At 37.5% G+C, this 25,804-nt stretch overlaps 2 protein-coding genes across 2 annotated transcripts in view; both read left to right on the forward strand.

The window, feature by feature from the left end:
• Nucleotides 1-1,564, forward strand: part of LOC137273488 (LIM domain transcription factor LMO4.1-like) — a 235,968-nt gene extending 234,404 nt beyond the window's left edge. The window contains exon 5 of the transcript XR_010956138.1: nt 1,545-1,564. The gene's annotated coding sequence lies outside the window, so the exon portion shown is untranslated. The remainder of the gene's footprint in view (nt 1-1,544) is intronic.
• Nucleotides 1-25,804, forward strand: part of LOC137273481 (uncharacterized) — a 64,432-nt gene that overhangs the window by 19,644 nt on the left and 18,984 nt on the right. The window lies entirely within an intron of this gene.

Raw genomic sequence — 25,804 nt, forward strand, 5'->3', positions numbered from 1 at the left:
AGAAAATAAGATTAATTAGTTGTCCTGCTCTGAAACTTCAAAGACGTTGGCATATTGTTCTGTGATGGCAGGTTGGTGTGATGTCAGGAAAATTGTCTGCAACAATGTTGCAGGTTGTTGTCTCATTGTTCAACTCACCATTCATCTTTGACATGTAAATGTGAAAGTACAGGAAATATGCCTGTTATTCAGCCCTTGTGTGTCATATCATTGGGCGTTATAGGGGTGGAGGGGTAGCCTGGTTGTTGAAGCGTTGTTACACTGAAGAGCCAAGTTTGATTCCCCACATGTGTACAATGTTTGAAACTCATTTCTGCAGTTCACCGTCATGATATTGCTTGAATATTACTGAAAGTGACGTAATAGCAATCTCACTCACTTACTCAGTGTTCAATATGACACATTGTTGGGCATTTAGGTTGCCTAGTGGTTATAGGAATTGATTGTCATGACAAAGGTCCAGGTTTGTTTCCTATATGGGTACACTGTGTGAATCCCATTTCTGGTATCTCCCGCTGGTGCTGGGATGAAAGTAGAATCAAATCAAACTCACTCTCTCGGTCTGTAGCAAATTAGGTTCATTTCAAAACTGATGACAACATCAGTACAGGCATTACAAAGGTAAACTGTAGTTTCATGCAAGAGTAAGACCTAATCAACCACTTGCCAGTGGATGGGGCAGCATAGTGATTAAGGCTCATCTTTAATGGAGGTGCAGGTTTGATTCCTGTCAACTGTCAATTTCATTGGTTTTATGGTTTAAATATATTAAGAAATAGTGTAATACTCCTTCCCCATTGCCTTACCAAAATCACCTATCCCAACACAAATACACTCATCACAGCACTACCTTACCAACTCACCGTCAGCAAGTGGCAATATCCTGATAGAACCGTCTTTCAACCAATTGGCTCACAATCATTGTTGCTAATTTTATTTAAAATCATAGTTGCAGTGTAGTTATTGGAAACAGACCACATTCAAGGGGCAATAACTGTACACTGATCAATCTTTGGCATAAATGTCACTCATGACATGTAGAAAGCCTTTGCGACAGAAAGATTGTTTAACAGGAAGTACATGAAACGCTGACAGCAGGGTTAACAATACCACACTTTAACCAACCATTCAAATCAGGCAAAGCTGTCAATATGCAATTCATCCTTCTCTATACTCACCCATACCTCCACTAACTCATTTACTCCCCATCCTTTACTCATCAACTCAACCATTGCCGTAAGAAGGCACCAGGTCACACCATCTTCATACAATTCATCCATCTCCACATAACTCGCCCATACCACCAACTCATCTGTGTCCCTTTCCCTTCTCCAACTACCGAACTCTACTGGTTAATTACCAGCTCACTCTCCAAATCCAGTTCAAAAGGATGGTTTTATATCATAATGATTTTTAAATAATTTTGATAAATGAAAGGATTATTTTACCACCATTACTAAAGATTCAATTTCGCCAGCAAATCCCTTTGCGATATTTTTGCGCTACCCTCATTGTCAATTAAACTGAAGATGAGCTATTTCCAGTCATTGAATCAACAAGTGGCACTATCCTAAAAGAACCGCCTTTTAACTGATTTGCTCACAACCAGAGTTGCTAATTTTATCGGAAATCGAAGTCGGTTGTGTACTTGTTGAAAATAGACCACAATCAAGGGGCGATGGAGACCTGGGAGTGTTGGGTTGTCTGATGGCAGGGTTTCATAAAAACTGTCCTCGAACACATTATAGTTGATTGCAAGGAAGCTATTCTACCGATCTACTACCATTTCTTAGGATTATTAATGCTGGTGTATGTGAAGTGTAGATCTAAGTATGAGATCAGGATGTAAGTGATGCTTGGCAGTATTGATTTGGCAGTGTTGAGTTTCCTCAATGTAATAAGGCATTATGAACCAAATACACTGGTCTAGATATAGAATGAAAGCCTATGGAGGGTTTGAAATTAACTGCCCAGCTAAAGAAACTATACACTATAATTATATGTGAAAAAGCAATGTATCTCGTCTAAAAATGGTTGCTGAAACATTTCATGCTTAAGAAGAGATCTATGACAGTTCAATCAAATACATTACCGTTTAATAGCCTGGATGGGACACTGTTTTAGCAAAATTCAAGACGCGCATCAATTTTTAATGCAAGGATAGAATTAATTTTCACTTTCACTCATCCACAATAATTGTTTGCTTCACTCTACTCAGTGATGAAAGCGTCAGACCTCAAGGTAGTGTCGCAGGTCCTTCCTGAAGTTTTTCAGTCTCACTCAACTTATGTTAATTTCAAACCCTGTACAGCCAGGGCACATCTGTGTTCGGACTTTAAAGGGAAATCTGAAAAAAAATGAGACATCCCAGTTGCTGAAGTTTTTTCCGTGAATGGCTTGGATCTTGCTCAATCTACTTCCATCACGGCTGACTACAGCTTTTACAACACTGTGTGCACAAATAAGTTTAGTTGTCAGAAACGCTTTACATACATGACACAGATTTGTTATGCAGGTCTGCCTCAGATATTTTGCCACAGGGATATCTTGTGTCTGATGACTTGTATTAATCTAATTTGGAAAATGTGGATATAAGTCACCAATATTTGTAATCAGCTGTGCCAGTATGCTAAAAGTGACAAAGTTATTTACTTCAAATTTAGAAAATTCTAAAATGTGTGAAAGGCAGCATAAGTAAATAGCAGTTTATTTTTGGTAGAATTAATCAATATTAGTTATCAGCTAGCTGCTTGAACTAGCTGGTGTTAATGACATGGTGCTTTAGAGTTTTTAAATCTGAAATATGGTGGATATGTTTGTCAAACAGTATTAGCAGTGACAGGTATTAGCCTGACTGCCACATTGCCATGGTGTCTCATGTTACATGACACCTACCTCAATATTACATGCTTTCATTAATTCATTCATCTGTATTTTTTTATCATAAATCTTCAGAGAATATTCTCAAAGAGTGCCATTGAGTTTTGCTGCAGTACCAAATTTCAAATGCAATAGTCTGACTGAATTGTTTAAGTTCTTTGATGGGCCTTCTAGAAGTTGGGTAGATGAAGGATGAGGATTAATTTATGGATATACATAGTAAAACAAAAATGTATTAAAAAATAAAGAGGATGTATGTACATAAAATGGTCCTCATCATTGTAATATATAAAGATTACCCTTTTCTGTACGATAAGACTGTCACCTGTTGATAGTACTTCTCTGCCATCCATGTTCCTGATTCTTGTTCCTGGAGCTCAAGTAATGACTTATATATTTCATGATCATAAATCTGTCCATTTTAGTGATTTTTAATCAAGCCAGAAGCCATTACTGCCCTGGGTGAAATATTACCCTCTCTTTTAACACATTTTGTTTAACCCATCTGTCACGTCCTTTGGGTTTTCCATGGCAGTAATAAGATAAAAAGTATATAAGTGTTTTCTTAAGAAAATAAAAAGCAAAATGATTTCCTGAGAAGGGCACAAGTTTAAACAGGAGTAAACAGATGTGTTAGAAGAAATGTAAGAGCTGTATATATAATGCCTTGCCATTTGAACTGTTTACTTGGGAATCCAGGATATGTGCATGCAATACACTGTGTATTCTCCTCACATGATATACTGAATATATCCCACATAATGTGTGCCTGTTATAACTTGTATGAGATATACTGTGTATACTGTGTGATGATATATTGTGAAAATCCTACATAATGTATACTGTGTATTGCTGCACGATATATACAACTAACTTGCTAGACTTCATGCCTACTCTACATGAAATATACTGTATATTCCTATGTGGGATATACCAATATGCCACACCTATCTTACACGAGGTATCTACTCTATGCTATATACCATGCCTAAAGAACTTTGGATATCATTTATACCTCATGTGATATATACCATGCTTACCCCACATACGATACCATGTATCCTATATGCCATGCCTACCCAACATGGGATAGCATATTTACCTTATATGATATATAGCATGTATATCCAACAAGCTAGAGCCTGTTGTGTGTATTGTTGAGTGTTTACACTGGAGAGATATACAACCTGTTTGGCAAGAGGCCAATTGGGTTTCACAGACCCTGTCATTCACAACTTACCTATTATACTGTAATCCTGGAGGTATGTGACCCCCACACATTAAAATAGTGTCCCTCTATATAGCTCATCTTTCAAATCAACCATCAGATGTTAGGGAAGTCACTATTAAAACAGTAACCACACATTTCATGGCACTATATATTCAGTCTGTGGACAAGCCTGAGCTTTGTCAATTTTTTATATTCAAGGCAAAATAGTGGTTGATGTTATGAGCAACAACCCACACTGTCATACTGTGATTCGTACTGTGCATTGAACCCTTGAAGAGGGTTAGGATCGGTCTTCAATAACCCATGCTTGTTACAAGAGATGACTAACAGGATTGGATGGTCAGGGTCACTGACTTGGAGGACACATGTCATCCTATCGCAGTTGCATAGATCGATGCTCATACTGTTGATCAGTGGATTGTCTGGTCCAGACTTGATTATTTACACACCTCTGCTATGTAATTGGAATTTTGCTGAGTGCAGCATAAAACTAAACTCAATCACTCGTACTATGTATTATCATGAGTGGAGTATCATGTCCCTTGAATGACTTACTCTGACTGTGACTGTGAACAGGCAGCAGGGAATTTAGTTTATTACCATGAATAATTATCATCTCAATTTGTCATAAAATGCAGTTCACTGTTGCATGCTTAAGTGTGAGTGAGTTATTAAGTGTGTTTGTTATAGCCTTAGTTGATTGTGTCAAAATTTGTGAAATGAACAACTGAGGCAGATATTTATAAGAATGTGTGACTAAATGTCGGAGTTGGTAAACCATTTGGTGATATTTTCACAGTGAATCAAGGTGTTCACAAGCTGAACACATACTAAAAACACTCACTGAATTGGCTGCCCAAGTTTACATTTGGGGACTGTTTTGACAAAGGCTAAATTGGATGAAGTTTGGCTGTTTGAGTATCCATTAGGGTTGTACTAAGCTGTCAGCTAATGTGTTTCCCAAACATGGATTATAGTCCTTAGGTCTCACTGTCTGAAACGTCATCATCCAGGTTGCCTGCAATGTTCTGTTTGTGACAACCGGTTAGTGATTACTCTTGTGAAGATACTGCTCACAGGTTGGTTATAGACTGATTAAAAACTTCTTAATAATCACCCAAACTGGTGAATTAATGTAAACTGTCCTCTTACCTGTCAGTGTTTGCAAGTTGTATCCCCACTAAATGGCTAACTTGCGATAACAGTTAGTTTGTGAATTTGTAGCAGGTTTTATGACACTGACAACATTGTTTGTTCTTTCTTATGTGTTATGAAGTTAAATGGGAATGAGATGATATATTTTTAGCGTATTTGTCCAAGCATTTTCTTTAGACAATTGCATTAACAGAAATATGTTCTTTAAATATCTTCATAATTTGGCAGCTGAAATTGTTTGCTGAATAAAAAGTCTTTGTTTGAAAAGATTTTAACTTTAAAGGCAAAAGGGCATTTTTCTCTTTCATATGAATGGTCACATGACAGGGTTCAGCAGACTGGGTGTTTACTTTTAAGCTGTCATTTCCTTGGCTTTTTATGTTAAAGGCAGACTTTGTGAACTGTTCCACTTAAGGATCCACGTCTTTGTCTGATGTCCAATGCATTGTACCTTCCTCACACTTCACCTATTGGCCTCAATTAGCGTTCAGCACATACCAAGTACATGGGAAGGTGAAAACACCAAATGTCACAAACAAACTTTCACTCATCATCACAAGTTCCTTCATTGTGGATTGTCCTTTGTCGCTGGCTTGTTGTTTCAGAAACAGAGTAATATGGTAGGTCTAATCTATGTGGAAAAAGTGTCTATGAATGTTTGATTTTGTCAAGATGTATTTGTATTTTATTTATTTATTTTATTTTAGTATAATATTTTGCAGCAGTTTTATGATAGTGTATTTGGATTCTGGTATTTTCAGTTGCATGATCTGCTGTAATGACCGACATTTGACATAGGAAGTGAGTTCTGGTAATATAAATCAATATAATTTATGATGTGAATAATAGATCATGGCAGCATTTGTGAAGGTGGAAACCAACATCGAGTGCTGACTCATCACTTCTGATTCTGATGGTGGATATAGGGCATGAACTGGACCCCGAGTTGGTTACCAGAACTGGGAGTCTGACCTACAGGCTGGGGTCTGGAAGCCATTACAACTTTCCTCTAATCAAGCTGAAATGTTCAGATGATGTTGCTTTATGAAATTAGGATGGGGTATATATATTGAATGGAGCATAATGGATGTGTGTTACGAAGTTGACTTCTTTTGAGTTGTTTCATTTCATGGTTGAAGTTTCCAGGTCATTCTTACATGATGCATCACTAGATGTCCCTGGGACATTGCAATCAGATCTGATTTTGATGAGATTGTAAAATATTTCGGCTTAAATAGCTGATTAATTTCTGTTCTTACGGTGAAAGTGTGTATAAGAAGTATGTTATTTTCTTTAAAACATCCAGGATGTACTGATAGTATATTACAAATAAGAACACCAAATGATCTATTCAAATCATATGAAAGAAATACCTTTTCCTTCAACTACCCTGAATGATTGGAATACTGCCAATTTTCATGAAATCTTACCTCACTCATTAATTCACTTCAGCTACCCTTGACAGAGGCCTGTTGTATGTTACAGGTACGATAGCTGAAAAAAGCAACAATAAACCTATATCATTAGAAAACTACTCATTTTCATGCACAATTTTCACAAATAACTTAAGTCTACTCTCTGTAACATTTCACAGTCAGAAGATAACAGCAGCACAGAAAGCCTTGGATAAGTGCAGTGTGGGAAATGATTATATTTGTTTTCCTAACCATGTACTGTTTCTTATGTGTAATCCCCAAACAGCTGGTATATTGATATAGGTAAAGCAGCCCAGTGGCAGTGTTGTCCTGGAGTTGCCATGTGTGTATACCCTACTTAGAGCCCATATATCCCGGGCGGGGGATAATGCTTATAATATACGTATTCATACATAGAGAATGTCGAAAGACATAGGTCATGTGTCTGCTCACTAAATATTTTATGAGGTTGGTATCGGTACATGGTGTCTTTTGAATGATAGATGTGTTGCCCTATTTACTTCCTGTGGATTTGAGGGTTGCTGATTCGGAGGTGACAAAACATATTTTCCCTTTCACAAGTGCCATTGAAATATATTCTATGAAAATATGAATTCATTTTGAATGGAACAGTACCTGAAAGTTTTTGGTAGTGTTGTCCAGGATTTGGTTTCAATTTTTCTGAGAATGATTACAGGTATTTTTAGGATGCCTACTATTTAATCATAATATATAGATATTTTAAGCCTTTCTAAACATTTACTTTGCATATATTCCTATAAGTTGAATTTGTTTCCTGGAGGTCAGACTGACTTTGAAACAAATATGTCATGTTTAATATTTATGACCTCTCAGCAATTTGCGTGATACATTATGTAACAGGACTTCTTTCACAAAGACTCTTACAATAATGAGACAGTTATAGCAGGTACTTGAATCACAAAATATTCAAAATACCTACTTACAGATATACATGCAACAGGTGAAATAAAGGATGAGACTGAACCGTGTAGGTTATACAAGGAAAAGGTAGGGTAGCATGGTGGTTTAAGTGCCAGTTTAAGTTACAACAGCCAGGGTTCAGTTTCTAGAAATGTGTGAGGCCATCTTCTGTTCTCTTCTGATACTGATGTATATTGAAAGGTTGAACTTGACTCAATCACCTGTGTGTTTGAGGGTTGTAGTGAAGCAAGGTGGTTTAGGTATTTGCTAATCACACCAAAGCGAAGGCTTCAACTCGTCACATTGGTACATTAGGCAAAGCATTACTGTGGTGTCTGCTAAAAGCTATGTAAAAACCTCACTAACACACGAGAGTCTAAAGTGACCCTCCCATGGGTAAATGCGACCTGTTGTAGGCAAAAGAGGACCTCTTCTGAGGTGTAAGATGCCTGTTGTCAAACAGTCTGAAGCAGTGTCAACATACCAAACAATGTCTTAGTTTCTCACATGGATAACAGTCTTCAAAGTTTAACAGTTGTCAAATGTCCATTTTGTAATGCTATTGTTAAGTAAGGGATGTAAATTATTTTCTCTTCCAAATTCTGTAAAGTTTCTTTGTTTTCTCTGAAACAGGACATTGATGATAGGGCTGTGTAAAAATATACTGGATCACTTCTGATGATGGAAAGCCTAAAATCTAAACAGTATTTAGCCTTCTGAGTACTGTTTGGAATTGGTTTTAAAATTGATCATCTTCTAAAATGCAGTCATTGATCAGTTAATGATTATTTTTACAAAAAGCACATTTTAAATTTGCTTTCTTCATGCAGAAAACAAATAAAATAGCAAATGGGGTGTTACGCTCTATTACACAGACATTTCTTTGAAATTCAGCAGCATTATCTGGCAATGAAACTTCATCCACTATTAAACTTGATCCCCACAAATACTGAAGAATGAAATAACAATTATTGATCCAAGATGGTTTCCGTGGTTGGAAGCTTGAACTGTGTCAGTCATCTTTGAAACAGAATAATTCAGTTTGCAGTCTTACCTACTAGTCTGAGACCTGAGTCTTGTAACACTATGTTTGGTCTAGTTAGTTCAGCTGATAGTTCTACAATTAAAACACTTCGTTGCAATGAAAGTCATGCTGTTTTAAAATGAGTTAGTTTAGTTTGAAACCACACTCAGCAATATTCCAGCTATAAGGCAGCAGTGTTAAGAAATGAAGTTGAGCTTGTACTTGCCATACTGTTTGCGGACACATAAATAACAAGAACAACACTACCACTAAATTACATCAGTCATCAGTGAAACCAGATGATTTAATTTACAACCTTGGGCCGGAGTCCAGTAGAATTATTTATTGTCAATTCAGCCCAGCTAATAATTCTACACATACTAATTTCTACAGTCAACCGTGCTATGTAGAGTCCAATGTCGGATTATGGTTTCAAAACCATTTGGCTGATAATTTATGCTGCTTTTAGCAATATTCCAGCCGTGTCACTGTTGGGGACACCAGAAGTAGGCTTCTCTCATTTGTACCTATATTGGGAACTGAACCCAGGGCTTTGGCGTGACAAGGGAACACTGTAACACCAAGGTTACCTCACGTCCCATGCGTATACCAGAAAGACCTACAACTAGCAACTGTTGAAAAAAAAAGGTTGTGGTGCTTTGATGATTGTAACTCTACAATCACGTTTTGTAATTGGGCCCAGGACTATCAGTAGTTGTTGCCAAACACTAGAGAGTAATTTGTTTAAAGGAGTCCAATTCAGGTGTAGAATGATTAGCTAGTAAAGACTGCCTGAAATTACACATTGTTCTGGATTTCATTTGGTTTTAATTGTTTTATGTTTACAGATGTACTTTTAAATAAGGTAGCACTATTTCTGGGAAGAAATCTTAGCGTAGACTATCGACATCACATGGCATGCAAATGACTATTCCCGAACACTGGTTGATACTGTTGGGTAGCCATGCTTGGCCATGCCGCCTACATCTGGTGTCAGGCATTAGAGTCCTCACTATAAACGACCATGCTTGAACGCTCCCGTGGAAGTATACCTACATCCATTAACCTTGTGTCATTAGCCCCTTGGGTAGATACCAAAGAAATGTTTTGTTTCAAAATGTTTGATGGCTGGTGGTGTTTATTCAGTGGGACAAAAGATGCACTTGAACTAATGTTGGTTTGATGGTCTAGGATCTGTTCTTGATAACTGACTCTCTGTGAACAGAGTACCATCATGGAGGATGCGGTTTAGATGAGGCCTGTGAATCTTGTGTTTGTTGAAAGAAATGAGGATCTGGTTAAGCTTGTATTGTGGGCGCTGACTTGGACAAATGACATACTGGAAGAATGATGGTCTGTGATCTGTTATTAATAACAGATGCCCTGGGAACAGAAGATACTCATAGGGACTGCAGATTAGATGAAACTTGTGAATCCAGTGATTGATTTTGAGAATCTGATCAGGTTTGTATTGCACACACTGACTTGGGTGAAACGACATACTGGAAGAATGATGGTCTGGGATCTGTTTAACAGATATGCTGGGAACAGAGGGCTCACTAGGGGAAAGCAGCTTAGTTGAGGCCTGTGAATCATGTGTTTGAAAGAAAGGATTTTGAGGATCTGCTTGAGGTTGTATTGTGGGCTCTCACCTAAACGAATCACATGCTGGAAAAATGTTGGTCCAGGATCTGTTCTTGATAGCAGATACTATGGGAACAGGGGATCAGTATAGGACCATGTCTGATGTTTCCCCTCTGTGATATTGATGGAATATCACCAAGAGCAGCATTAAACCATACCTACTCACTCACTTAGAAGGTATACAGTTTCGGAAACATCTTGTTAAATGGTCAGGCTTGTATTGAAAGACACTGTAAATGTGTGATTTTCTAGTATGTGTTCTTGACAACATACACTAGGAACAGTGACCCAGTGCAGATTCCGGGGCAGAATAGGTCTCAGTTTGTGTCTATTGACCATGATGATTGTGAGCAGTCTTTAGCATAAACTAACTAGCAAAGAATCCTGTTGAAGTGTGAGCATGGTCTCCAGGCTCTTTCAGCAATATTTCAGCAATTAAAAACTCTTCACACATTGTACGCTTGTAGGAAATTGAACCTGGCTCTTCAGCAAGACAAGAGAACACTTTAACCACCAGGCTGCCAGACTGTCTGAAATTGTTAGTGTGGTGCAGGGCACTACAGGCTGTCTATGTGTGTCTAGGGACCGATACAGTTTGACAGTGATTTGTCAGGTACATAATGATAGAAGTCTTTGTATGAATCAGAACTCTACTATCAGACTTCAGTGAGACTTATGGTTCCAAGTCTGATTAACACCACCCAAGAAATTGTCGTACTATAAAATTACGTAATACTAGTTCATATTTGGATAGTAGAAGCAGTGATCAAACAGATACTTCCTTTGAGTTATAATGTACTTCCTTAAGTTATAATGTACTTCCTTTGAGTTATAATGTACTTCCTTAAGTTATAATGTACTTCCTTTGAGTTATAATGTACTTCCTTAAGTTATAATGTACTTCCTTAAGTTATCATGTACTTCCTTTGAGTTATAATGTACTTCCTTAAGTTATAATGTACTATCTCAAATAGAACATGCAGATGGCTTCCTAACCCATTTATGTGACATCAAAAGCTAGAAGATCATTCCTAAAATGATGTATTTGAAGGATCAAGGGCTAGCTCCAACAAGGACGTTAATTTGAATGTAGATTCATGTTGAACACTCATTAAGAACTGTCACTTTGGTTGTCAAGCTCTCCAGCAACAGAAACTCTGCGTTATGTCAGTGATACACAGAATGGAGATTGTGAAGTCAAATCTTCACTGTAGCATGTGCTGTGTATATTCTGGGTATGTACATCTTAATAGAATGGAGATATAATAAAAGCTGGATAATTGATGCAGATATTCCTCCCTACATTGGCAGGAAATATCAGTAAACATTCCCAAATTTGAATAAAAATCCCAATTTATGTTGATATGGAGATAAGGTAAATATAAGGAACGCATTAAAAATGAATGAAGAGGCTTGAATTAATAGTTTGACATGGTCTTTGTGAACATTTGAGTACCTCTGATTTTCAAAATTTGCATTCTGTGCTAAGTCAGTGATACATAAGATGGAGATTGTAATGCCAAACGTGTGCTCTATATATCTATGGCACATACATCATAATGGAGTGGAGATATAACAAAAGCTGGTTAATTGGCGATGAGGATAAACGTGTTACACATCTTGTATTAAGAAAGTGACAGCCATGTGACATATGTACAGAAGCACATCTCAAGCTGCAGGTTAGGGAACTCTGTGATGGTTCATGGGTAATGAATTATAGCGACCAGCCAACCTCGCAGCTATTGCTTCAGGCTAATGATGTTTTTAACTCTTGTCTAGACTAATACCTTGCAGGATTTCTGCATTGCCCCCACTTATACCAATCGATCTACACTTAAACAGCACTTTCACATGACTTATCTTGTAAGCTAGAGGGTACATAGGAATCGATTTAGATAATTTACTGCCATGTTTAGAGCCGAGTGTTGTAAATAACAGATTTGGTACATGTAGATTGATTTAGATAATGTGATTGGATGTTTAGAGCTGGTGTTGTAAATAACAGATTTTGTACATGTAAATTGATTTAGATATTCTGCTGCCATGTTTAGAACTGGATGTTGTAAATGACAAATGTAGTACATGTAGATTGTTTAAGATAGTGTACTGCCATATTTTACAAGTGTGTGTTGTAAATACAGATTTGCTATATGTGTAGATTGATTGAGAAAATTTATGACCTCCTTTTGCACCCAGATCTTGTAAATGACAGAAAAGAAACGATATATGATTATAGTAACAAACTTTTGAATAGTTTTTGACACAGTGATCACCTTCAGAATTGTCTTGTACTGATTTGATGTGTTGTATTTGTATTTGTAACAGCTTGTTATTTAGACTAATGCTTAGGCTCTGAATTTATATGATTTCAATAACAACAAACAAACCGATATAAATTGAAAATAAGCCCAAGTGGGAGACCAGAGGTTCTGTAATCTAGACTTGCTTCATAGGAGGCTTTAGCATTGAAGAGAAGGCTTGGCAGGAGGGGAAATAATGTTGTTCAGGGACTGTGAGATAGACAGGGACTGTTATTAATAAGATGGATTTTTGCTGAATATTGAGTTAGAAAACAAAGTAAAACAACAAATACTAACTCAAGGTGGTCAGGGACATATCTAGCCAGGCTCAGAAGCCAATAAACAGCCCTACATCATCAGGAAATATCAGTAAAAGTTCCCAAATTTGACTTACAAAATTCCCAGTTCATGTTAACATGGAGATAAATTAAATTTATTGAAATTGTAAGAAAATGAATGAAACAACTTCAGTGATTAAAAAAGAGTTTTGTGGGTGTCAGGTATGAATGTGTCACCTGGTGAATGGATAAGAATGCTCTACAAACCAACATTGTCCTCCTCATAATAAAGATTATGACATCCAGTAAACTCTCTTCCTCATGTGCATCACTTCTAAATGCCATTCACAGACCCAATATTTTGATATTGTCACAGTGAATGTGTCAGTACCTCTAATTTTGAAAATTTTAACTTTACGCGGAAAGCAAGATTTGAACAAATATTGATATTTTCTAGCAGATTTGCCTGCCAGGTGACAGAGTTCAGAGTCTGAGATAAATCTGTGATTTTAATTTGATCTTTAGATCTATTTGGAGTTTATCCCTGGTCAGTGTCCAGCTCCAGGTTTGGTCAGCCCATTGGGCTAGTCTCATGCACAATAGCTTTCTACACAAACTCAACGACCAGCTGCTCCTCTATTGGTTAAACCATTAATCTCTTAACTCCGTTCAATACTTGTGCCCTGGCCATTGAAGTTTAAACAGAATTGATTTTATGTGGCTTGTGTTGAGCAAGAAGTTTAGTTTTATGGGAAATCTAATGTTAGAAATACTGAAGCTTTGAAAGATCTTACAAAATGTGTGAACATTTTCAGAGAAACAAAAACAGTACATTGATTTTTTCATTGATAAAGTTGACGAGTTGGTTGTGTAATTAATCCTAGATTGCGCAAAGGGGCAGAACAGTTTTTAAGGAGGTGTAAATTAACAAATTGACCCCTTTTGTGGGACTTGTTCCACAGGAAATAGCAATAAGAGCACTCTGGTATGAGGCCCTTTTGCTGGAACTTTTTCTTTTTTGGTAGGGGCAGGGGCTGTTGGGCAGTGGGGTCTGGTGGTTAAAGCTTTGGCTCATCATGCAGAAGACCCTGGTTCAATTCCCCAGTAGTGATATTGGTGGAATACAACTAAAAGCGGTGCAAAACTAAACTCGCTCACTCCTTTCATCATATAACTGAGGTTTTTCCATGGACGGCAGGCTGTTGGTTCACTGGCAAGGATCTTGGGATATCCTTGTGGTTAAGACATTTTCTCGAAAGTCCGACCCAGATTTGATGTCAAACATGGTTACAAATCAATTTTCAACGTGCAAAATCAGTTTTCAATGTCCTCCTTGTAGTGAGATTGCTTGATTATGTAAGTGGCACAAACCATCCTTTCTTTAATTTTCTGCTTAAATGTAAAGGGCTCCTGAAATTTGACCTATCCTCTTGTATGATGGACAGTGGTTAGGTACATTGAACCTGTCCTTGGATGGAAAGGACTTGTTCTGCAGCAGAAAGAACCTGCTATGGTATATAGACCTTGTCCCGAGGGTATGACAGATTTGTGACAGGTGATGTTACATGTGTTTCAGGCCAGACTACATCACCCAGCAGAGATGGGCAGGAATATAGTTGTCAGTGGGACGATGACCCAGGTTGATTATGACCTGTATATCTGAATGGGAATACCCTAAGGGCAGAGACCAGGGGAGTGGGTTTGTGACTAAGTGATATGAATGCATATGTGTAAACAATGTGGGTCCTGGTTGTACTGTTGTTGAGTGCAGCTTGACTGCTGATCTCCTAGAGTCAACTTGGCAATATTGGGATTGGTGTGGTAGTTGTGACATTGGTCAGTTAGGTCCCAGGGGTTAGTAGTGTACAAGGCCAACAGATCAAGTCGACAGTTAGTCCAGGGATTGTTTTAGGATTTTGAACTAATTCCTTTTGGCAGGCAAATTAAAGGAAAATTCTGATTGGGAGTTTTGAAAGCTCCTTTTCTTCAGAAATTTGGAGGTATTTCAACACTGTATTTTGAAATTGTATATGATGCAGGAATACCAAACTTGGCCGTAACCCCTCACTGGTTATTGGTCAAGTTATCAGTGAAATAGAAATTTGCCAACACAAGCCATAAAATTAGTCACTCATATATGTCATAAATATTGTCAAGAAAATTATTGTTTCTTATTTCCAAAGATGAAAAGTACCATTATTGTGTAAGTTTTTGCTGTCATGGAAAGTGAGCATTTTCAACATCTTGGCTAAGATAGTATTGAAATATATCTAAAACTTTCTGAACAACTTCTGAAAATTTTGGTTTGTTGTTTTCTTCAAATTAAACTTTTGAAAATGAGAGAAAATGTTTGATGAATTTTTTGTTATTGGCTGTTCATACTAGATAGGAGGTTAGAATAGGTGCCCTTCTGTCCACTATACTATGTGGAAGGAAAGACCGATATCGCTGTTGCTGGATAAAGGTTTGAGGTTATTCCTAACTGGTTGTGAATAAATTATGATCACATAGTGAAAAAGTGATTTGTGATTTGTTAAGACTGACACGGTAGTAAGTGCACCCCAGTGAAGTATGTGAGTCAGGATGGTTTCACCCAACTTTTAACAGTGTTTATCAGTATCACATTAGTGGACACTAGAAATGGGCTTCACACATTTTTCCTCTGTGGGGACCCCATGAAGTCTCCCATGAAGTGGTCTGAATGGTATGATACAAGAAGGAAGCTTGATCAGGTTCAGGTGTTGGGGATGTCAGATCTCATGTTGGAGGAGCCCGTATCAGGAACTAGGTATCCTATTCTTTCGTCAACATATGAGAGGCTTCTTCCTTGTGTGTGGCCAGAAATAAGGGACGTGCCTACATGTGGACCCATGACTGGTGATATACAAGACGAATAGTCATGCTGTTGATAGTGATATAAAAGACCCACAGCACAAGCTCTTGATAATGATATACAAGACTAACAATAAACTGTTGATATACGAAATTCATAGACGTGCTGTTGATATACAAGAAACACAGTCACGCTGTTAAAAATGCAAGACCCACAGTCATGCTATTTGCTTACAAGTTAAGTTTAAGATAAAGCATACCAATAATCATGGCAGTGATATACTATACCCACACTTAACCTGGTGATACACTGTACAGACACTGGTGTTATGCCATACCCACAGTCAGGATTATGATATTACGTACCCGCAGTCAGGCAGGTGAAATACAATAACTACAGTTTGTTACTGAAAGTGATTGCCTGGAGCACTTTTCAAGGTGTAGGGAACGTGTGCTATTCAGTGGCTGTAAGACCCTCTGTCATATCAGGAAGGTATATCTCTGTATCAAAAGCCAGAGGTGAAAGTGATTGTCGCTTGGATTAGATAACATTGTCACGACTGAGGTGGATATAGAGGACTTGAGATAACAAGCACATTTCACTCAATGTTATGTAAGAGAATTGTGGGGGTTTTTATTAGATGTCTTCATTGACAGAAGTAGTGCAAGGGTTGAACAGACATTACATGTGAAGTTATGGCGCCAGCTAACTTACTGCTCTTCTCCTACCTGTTTTGGGACTATTTTTTTTATGATACCTTTATCAAATATTTATCGAAGAATTAAAATTTTAAATACTGTTACTCTGAGGTGAGATAGGTCAGTGATAAGAGATGAAGGTTAATGGCTGTTGTCCTTGTCACTTGCCCTTGTCACTTGCCTGTTCTGAAGATTAACGGGGCGAATCTAACCATATTCATAAGAGGTATCTCCATAGCAGAATGCACTGCACAAATCTGTGCCTACAGTGGCCAACAAAAGCGATTACAGCTGGTGCTTGCAACATGGCAGTGCCTTACTGTCACTTTTTACAAACACATGCAGGAGCATATCAACCAACCACTTTAACAAACACTTCAAGAAAAAATGACCTTCGTCTCTTGCACAGACCCTGAAGCAAATATAACCAAGAAATCCCACCCAAGTCTAGAAAATGTGGCAAGTCTAGATTTCCATAGCTTCAGGAATAAAGAAAGTCAGTGGACTCCTTTTCATTCCATTTTAGTGTCTTTCAGTATGAACTTTTTTCAGTACAATATGTTCATTTCAGAAACTAGTTGTTAGTCAAAAATGGCCTGAAATCTGCTCAACGTAGTGACTGCAGGTCCTCTTCTTTCCGTCAGTGGAAGGACGAAAGCTAATATGGTTGATATGATGTCCCATTTCATGCTTGTCACCTGTGAGAACATCATATTATTGGAATAATTTTCGGAATTATACTTTTGAGCATTGGGATAAACTGAAGTGTTGGCTGGTCATGCCAAAGACGAAGCTTTGATTCCCCACTTGGGTTCAATAGATTAACCCTATTTCTGGTGTCTCCTGACTCATTACTGCAGTATTGGCAAAAGCAGTGTAAAATCTTGCACACAATTACTTTACATCTATAAGGGTTTTTTCCTATGTTCAAATTAATGTAAAATGTAAAACTTAAAGTTTTAAAGTCTTAAATATTTCATTTCACATTATTTCCAAATCTATAACAGAGGAAAGGATTCAAAATAGCTAATTGTCTGCAGTCTGACTTTTCTGGAAAATCCTTGGAATAAAGGCAGCTTTTAAAGGAAATGATTAAAATAAAAATTAATATATACTGGACAAAATAATTTGTTTATAGTGGTATTTTTGTGATTAATATTTCATCAGTGTGTCAATGAATAAATAGATCAATATTCATAATTTCAAAATTTACATATATCCCTAACTTTTTTTATCCACTGTATTAAAAAATTTGATGGAAAGATAGCTTTGAAAAGTGACAAATTAACGCGCCTCTGGCATTTGTCATCAACCATTACTCACAGCAGGAGGATGTATTTCAAAAGCATTTATTTGTAATCAATTACACGTGTGTTAAGAATTCTAGTGGTAATGCATATTGATCCTGATTTGTAATACCGACACAGGTAAACGCTGGTTCAGTTCTCACCAGATGGCTGACAGGTATCAATATTACAACAACAATTGAGTGAAAATGATATTGCTGAGTGTGTGTCATGAGGGCTGGACAATGAAAGGGAGGCATGCCACGCCCTCTTCACGTCAGCTGGGTGTGTGTTGAAGCCCCAAATGCTGTATTGGGAATGAGACTGTTTAGACGAAAGCTGTTGTCAGTCTTGTGGTAGAAGCATGCTTGCTGTGGTTGTATGCTTTGATCAGTCAGGGGAAGCTGATGTCATGCTTTGTAATGTCAAGATGGGAGTTTTAAGTGCAGGGTTGTAAAACAAGGGGTGGGCACGTGTGTTGTGGTATTGTGCAGTGTTCAGTGAAGGAAGCTGCTGTCATGTTATGTTTATGTGCAGGGTTGTACTAGGGTGGGTGTGCTTTCTATAACAGATACTGTTCATGTCTACCAGCATAATATTTATGGATTGCTCAGACCGGTTATTTTAGAAATATTTATGTTTGCAAGGGGCGATGGGGTATCCAAGTTATTAAAGTGTCTGCTCATCACACAGAAGACCGAGGTTCAATTCTTAACATGACTACAATGTGTAAAGCCCATTTCTGGTGTACTCTGCTGTGATATTGTGGGAATTGCTAAAAGTGGGGTAAAACTCATTCACTTTCTCTGAGTTTGCAAAGACTTATCTTGGAATCTAGAAGGTTGAAAGTCATATGACTTTTCCCACCGGGTACCCATTTTGTCCTGAGTGAACTCACTTGACTTGTGTCAAAATTAGACATTATTGCTGTTATCCATTGCACTCTTATTAACCTCTAAGAAAAATCCTGATTCAACATGTTGATCATTTTGTTCCATATAAAGTCATTTGAGATAAGGCATGTTGTAAGTTCGTACAACATTTAAGTCACCAAAGATAATTAGTTGACAGGAAGCAGTTTCAAAGACTGCATTCCAATTGTACCCCAACTGTGAAGTTAGTGACTATTTGTCATTACTTGTAGGTTAACTGCTCAGCTCTCAAGGAACGCCAGACTGCGTGAAATAATGTCAACATCGGTTGTGCTTCAACATGCTATTAGAAAATTTGCATCCAGTCGGCAAAGTGACACTAGCTCGCTTTATTTGAAATCTGAGTCGTGACTTTTGAGCACTTTGTGTATATCTGATAATGAAACCCTTGCTGAGGAGTAACAGAGCTGATCGGTGGCCTGGAGTTCTCCGTCACTTGCCCTCGTCCTGATACATGCTTGATTTATTTCCCTTTATCATTGGAAACTGACATGTCGCTGTGGACTGGGTTGCCACAACACAGTGGCTGCCTCAGTTCTGCTCACAGTCTTTGTTTGATTTACTACATCAAACTGTTTAAGTCTTCAGATAAGAGATGTATGGCTGTGTTCACGAATAGTGTCTGACCCTCTGACAAATCCGGCACATTTGCCAACGGTCGGACAGAAGTCCCCAACCTGCTGGCCGCAGTGCCTGACTCAATATATCACAATAACTTTGTCTGAAGTTGTTATTTGTGACATGTGACACTTGTTCACAGTTTATATATTTATGTTTATAATGTTTGTCATTATATAATGTTAATAATTTCAGTGCTAATTATGAGAAATGCTGAATCTGAAATGTGTGTTTAATTTCATTCTAGGGGTCCTGTGAATTTTCAATGTGTCAGACAGACATGTGCACCTTACAGGACCCAGTGTCCTGCTACTTTAACACACCATTCATGAACACTGGTATGGTTATCAGGGGAAATAACTCCATTTTGACTTGAAAGTTCAGTTAAGATTATTTATTTGAGCTATTTTTAAGGCTAATTTTGTTTGAAATTTTGTGGATATTAGAAACAAATAGAAAACATTTAGTTGAAATATTGACAGGGTTGAGTTGAGTTGTTTTATATTTTTTTTTTAGTGAGTGATTTTGTCAATGAAAGAGCTTTTAGCGTTGATGTTGACAGTGCTATCTTGGTAAGTATTTTGAACGGGCTTCACACTTTATACCCATGTGGGGAATCAAACCCTGGGTCACACTACCCCTACAATCAACGAAGTTTGTGCAAAGTGGTGCTGTTTGACACAAGCATAACTGTTCAAGCCATATCATGACAGTCTTTGCTATAATCTGTGGTGGTTGAATAAGAAGTTGACAGCATTATCAAGAATCTGAGATACAATGGCAGCCACGCATAGTGCCACCCCAATTTTCTTTGGCCAGGTCTTCCAACTGGCAATGAATGGGTACCAGGTGGGATTTGATTATGTGCATCTGAAACAGGTTCCATAGCAATCATTACGTCTTGGACATCAGCCCTACTTTAGAGACCCGAAGTAAAGTCTAATGTTCTGAATCTCCCACCATGCCCGGGCTTTTTCCCGATTTGAACAGTTATTTGTTCTGTTCAAATGATGTACTTTCAGACACTAATTGTTGGTCTGCTATAAAGATTGTTATTTGCGGAGACTGAGATATCCTGCAAGTGGTCAAAGTCACATACTATTGCGATATGGCATTGACTTTCTCTTTTCTGATATGTCTAGTTCTCCAGGAGTGATGTGTGATAGATGCACAATGGCTGCATGATGCATGATTGCAAACCACACAACTGTCTATACAGTGGCAAGTCAGCTGTTACTAACAATGCCTCAGATGATGGTAATATCCGGATGTTATTACTGCCATGTAATCAGGTCACATTCTATTTAGGTTGGCACTGTATTACAGTTTGGGCGTATCTTATTTCCATCCTTCCCTCATGTAGACCACTCTGACAGATGTCTGCTTTGGCTGCAGTTCTAGTCAATCTTTAACTGTGCAAAGGTTATGCTTTCAATATTGGTAAATTTTTTGTGATTCTATTTCTTAGACCCATCAGAAGATGAGGAAATAATAATTAATTTGTTATTATTATGCTGTTGTTTCTTTTTGTCTTTTGTTACTGGTGAATATTTTTATGCTAACTCTCACTGATTGTAGATGGGTTTGACAGGGAAAAACAGAGAAGTTTTCCAATTGCTTTGGGTTTTTTTTTTCTGGTTGTTGAATTCAAACTATATTTAAAAAGTCTGCTATGAAATATGAGGCTTAGTTAGAACCCTTGTATCATTGTGAAACACATTCTATGGGTGGAATATTATTCCAGATTGTGATTAAATAAGTATGATTTGTGGACACAAAATGTATATGTAATTCCAGAGTGTGAATATAAACTGAATATGTAAATCCAGAGTGAATATAAACTGATTTTGTAAACATAAAGTTTGAATATTAGTTGACTATTAAATCCAAAGTGTGAATTTAAACTGAATATTAGATATATGTAAACCCATAATGTGTATGGAAGCTGAATATGTATTTGCATGTTGTACATGAGTGCAGATGTAAATATTCATATGTAAAACAGCTTCCTGCTGTCAACTCGCCATATGGAGCTGGCAGGTTATTATAACCATATCTATATATAGCGTTTCAAGTGACATCATTATAAGACTTTTGTTACAAGCAGACCCATGAAGATCTAAGTTGGAATTTGTCTTCTGCAACCTATGCTTGTCTTTAAAGAGGGAACTAACAGGATCAGGTGGTCAGGGTCACTGATTCATGTCATTGTATCCCATAGATTGATGCTCATGCTGTTGATCATTGGATTGTCTGTTTTATGACACGATTATTTACAGACCAGCATCATATGGTTGGAAAATTGCTGAGTGTGACATTAAACAAAATAAGCCAAACCAATCATTGCCAGCAAGGCATAATTTAATCTACATGACTTTAATCTACAAAGCAGTTTCAGTGTTTCAGACTGCTGTTGCTATCTCAAAAAATAATCTAGGCCCATCTATTTCTGGTTATATCCCAGCCTTTCACACTGTAACAAGGACTGTTGTTTTTTTAGGGAAAGCTCCACTCGACCTGAAATTAATTCAGTGGAACAAGATCCGTCTTTTCAAACAAACAAACCTCCACCACAAGAGAACAAAGATCTGGGGTTTTTTTTTTAACAAATCAAACATGACAACAGTTTGTTCAAATTATCATTTACAGTTCGACCTGAAACAATGCCCAACTTGATTCAAGTTTTATAACCTTGATTGGCAGGAGATAAATACTGCTAAACCACTGTCTTTTTCCCCACGCAATTCCAGAGGTGGTAGGCATTTAGCAGCGAATTTCGATGCATCTATGTTGTAGAATGGCCTGATTTTATCAGGGCTGTCTTAAACAGACACAGTTACACCACTTTTTAGTTCAATGAGGAGAGGTTTGACGTGTGAGGAGTTATGATCGCCAAGTGTTGTCAATCTTAGCTCTGTGGTCGCCATTGTGAAAGATGAACGTCAGACATAAGGTGGATAATACGAGTGAAAGTAAAGGAAAAAAACAGCGTAAGGTAAATTTTAAATTGTAACAAACTGTGTGTTTTCTTGTCTTCAGTCTGCTGTTGATTTTTATCGTAATGTTCGAGGTGGACATGTTGGACATTATGTCACCTTGACCTTCTGGTTTGAACAATGTTCAGAGCAGTCTGTTACATCCTTACAGGATATGTAACAATGAGCTGAGATTTCATGACTGTTGTGCAAATGTCAGCGGTTGGGTGAACATGAGATGACAATTCATGAGTTTGTTTCAGGATGAAAGTTACAAGGTATGTGTATGTCAATACTCTATGTACTCTGAGACAAGATCCAGGAAAAGCCCCATCTGTCATCTCCTGCTACCTGTTGGCAGGTTATGTTGCCCATCATAATTTGTAGTCTGAAATCTATAGTGTGTTATACCAGGGTAGTGTTTTATTGTGAGTTTGTACTTTATTTCTTATTATTGGAAAGAGATACTTAATTTCATTCATACATAAGTACAACCTGTTAAAGGACAAGGGGCCGTAGGGTAGCCTAATGGCTGTAGCATCTGCTTGTCATTCTGAAGATCCGGGTTCGATTACACCACATGAGTACAATGTGTGAAGTATATTTCTGGTGTTCCCTGCTGTGATATATACTCACTCCTAGAGAACAAGGCACTATATTACAAAGCTGTTGTTGCTGCCATGATAAGCTCAGTCAGCTGAAAGTAGCCCAGTCAAAGGGCACAGAGTGGATTATGAAACTGAGGCTTTCAGTGCTCTAACTTCTAGGCATTTGATATTGCAAATGACATCAATATCCATACTTTTGTTATTATTGAATTTTTGTTTGAGAATTAATGTTGCATGAGGTTATAATCAATCCTCACAGTATTGTCATCAATGTCTGCTACTTATCCAAACTGGTAACTGGGACAGTGAGGTAGCCTAGTGGTTAAAGTGTTCGCTTGTTTCACTGAAGATCTGGGTTCGATTCCCCACATATATGCTATGCATGAAGCCCATTCCTGGTGTTCTTCGCTGTAATATTGCTGGAATTTTTCTAAAAGAGGTGTTAAACCAAACTCAGTCACTATATTTGGTCCCCAGTAACCCATTCTGGTCCTTAGCATCAACCAAATGGCTCGGTGACATTGCAGGTAGCCTCGTACCCAGAAACCATGGATTGCTGCCCATAGTAGCAATCACTAGATTGTCACAGCCCACTGACAAATAACTGGAAAACTGATTATGACATTATACAGTAAATAAACAAATGACCGAAAAACCCAAGAAATAATTTCGGGGTCGTATACTCAGGAGGTTCTGGCACAGACTGTTGTTTCTTTATCAGGGTCCGATAGAAGGTCTGTTTGCAGTATTGTTGGTGAAAGCCAGTTTGCCCACCTTCATTGTTGTGTACTTAGCAAAGGTAGTAGAAGCTCTTTTCTTTGCATGTTGAACATACATGTCCTGGACAATCAACAGTTAACATTGTCTAATAGGAGTACAGCATTCATCCTGGTGTGTTAGATCAGCTAACACAAACAAATGATTCTGTGGTACATATTGGTGTTAAGGGCAAGGATATATTATTTAGTGATGAATATAAACTCGGCTCTGATGTCTAGTGGCAGGGCTTGCTCAATGCTGAAAACATCTTGAAATTAGGATATTTTACCCCCAAAAGGTCCAAAATTTGTTAATGCCAAGAGCAAGCCTTACTGAGGGTAATTTGCCTTAAAAAGGCCCCATATATAACAACGCTTGTCAAGTTAAGATTTTTATAGAAACCAATACATAGTGGAAGCTTTGCAATTATAGTAGGTATTGATTAATCTTCGTTGCGAAGCAAAACTTTCCTAGTGCAACAGTGAAGGTGATAGTTATTTCCTTCAGATGGTCGGTCAGACATTACAGTAGGTTTGAGTCAGAAACAGTCTGATTAATTGCTGATTTTATTATTGTACAAAATTGCCACATGAATATAAATAGTACACATAATACCCAACAGCTTTCTTAAATTTGAACCTTTTCCGGACTCCACCCAAAAAAGTTGTTCTAGAAACCATTATCATAGAAAACACAAAAGTTGTTATCTGTCGTGGCGGTTGAAACCAACGTTGGGTGTCTTCAACCACTTATATTTGTCTCTGTAGTTCCTTATGATTGTTGATACGTCTGTAAGAATCCCTAAGATACCTTAAATTTTTTGGCTGATATTTGGTGCAAACTCAGTCGTTCTTAGTTTCCTGGATCCACACAAGATATCACTAAACTAATTTTGATTTAAAGATTACTACCAATGAAGACCTGGGTTAGAATTGGACATGCTTGTTCAAGATATGTTTGCACAATGCCATTTAGAAAGTGGTCAGATGTAACATATGTTGTATTTGAGATTACACTTTCTTAGTAAAGTACAAATTCTAGTACACCCTCAGAGTATGGGACAGCTGAGAAAAGTATTTGCTTATTCAAGCTGTTGTAAGAGCAGCTGACAGGATCAGGTGGGCAGACTTACTTACAGTTTTGATGCATTTCGTCATATCCGAAGTATGTAGATTGATGCTCTTAATGTCAATCACTGGATTGTCTTGTTCACACTGGGTTACGAATGGAGTGTTCCTAAGTGCAGAGTTAAACAACAAATAAGCTGAAGTGTAAAGATTGCAAAAGCTGAAATTGTGTTTGATGTGAGTGAGTGAGTTTTACCCCGTACTCAGCAATATTCCAGCTACATGTTTGCGATTGTAACTGATCGAGTCTGGATCAAACAATCCAGTGAACAAGCAAGGTTTATTACAGACCAACTCTAACCTGGTTCTTCCCAAGTTGTTTATTTATGTTGAGTTGGTCATATACAATACCTGCAATCTTTCTTTTGATTGTTTTTCATATGTTTAACAATCTTGCTCATTAAAGCAAACAATACCAATAAAACATCTGTTGCTGACTACTGCTTTTACATATTTTATTGAAACTTATCTGTAATTAAACAGAGAATTTGCAGTGGCTGCAATATCATGCGAAACATCTGGCACATATGTGGCAGTATTTTGATATATTGCACAAGACTCCATATCCCATCTCATCAAATATTTTTCCCAGTCTGATTGTGTTTGAACTATTATGGAAAACTACTTATTGACAAGGTAGGCTAAACGCCTGATTAGTTACAGTATTGTATGGGAAGTTTACAGTCTTGCTCTGAGGATTCTTCTGAATACATGCAAAATTTGCTGATGGGGCACAATTCACTAGGTTAGCCTCAGGGGATGTGAGTCGTGGATCCATCAGCTGATGTTTTGTTTGACCAACACAAATAATCTCAGCCAGTAAACAAAAAAGAAATAACCTAAAAACATTCTTGACATCTTTATAAACTTTGTTTATATCCAATCCGAATTTATTACCCGCAACTTCATGAAAAGTTTTAATTCTTGAATGTGTCATTTTGTCTATTTGATTTGTTAAGTTACATGCTGAAGACAAATATTTCAGACCAAGAATATTTTTGGGTTGTTTTTATGAAATTGCGTCCTCAATCTTCACTCCAAAACATTCCTTCTAAAAATATTCATTACCTTTGGGGTTAATTTCATTTTCAAGTTATTT

Source organism: Haliotis asinina, chromosome 2 (genome assembly GCF_037392515.1).
Source record: "Haliotis asinina isolate JCU_RB_2024 chromosome 2, JCU_Hal_asi_v2, whole genome shotgun sequence".
Classification (NCBI taxonomy): Eukaryota; Metazoa; Mollusca; class Gastropoda; order Lepetellida; family Haliotidae; genus Haliotis; species Haliotis asinina.